The following is a 459-nucleotide window of genomic DNA, read 5'->3' as shown; positions in this document are numbered from 1 at the left end:
GATTGGAAAATTCATTTCTCCCACCCTAATTGAGATGAAGGATTGAAGCCGTTGCCGATCGATCGAGAATTAAATTCTCAATGAATGACAACCGTTTCATTCCTTAATCTCAAGTAGGAGCGGAGGAATGAATTTTCAAACGCGCGGAGAAACCCCGAACGGCTTTCCGACGTCGAGTGAGTCCGGAGGGGCTCTCCCGAGTGGAAAATTCATTCCCCCCCCCCCTAATTAAGATGAAGGAATGAAACCGATGCCGATCGTTCGAGAATTAAATTCTTTAATCTTAAGTAGGAGCGGAAGAATGAATTTTCAAAAACGCGGAGAAACCCCGAACGGCTCTTCGACGTCGAGTGAACTCGGAGGTGCTCCCCCGATTGGAAAATTCATTTCTCCCCCCCCCCCCCCCCCCCCCCCCCCCCCCCCCCCCCCCCCCCCCCCCCCCCCCCCCCCCCCCCCCCC

The sequence above is a fragment of the Diachasma alloeum genome, unplaced genomic scaffold (assembly GCF_001412515.2).
Source record: "Diachasma alloeum isolate Michigan unplaced genomic scaffold, Dall2.0 Dall_scaffold_00283, whole genome shotgun sequence".
Taxonomy (NCBI): domain Eukaryota; kingdom Metazoa; phylum Arthropoda; class Insecta; order Hymenoptera; family Braconidae; genus Diachasma; species Diachasma alloeum.
The sequence above is the reverse complement of the archived record's forward strand: the minus strand, read 5'-3'. Positions refer to the sequence as shown.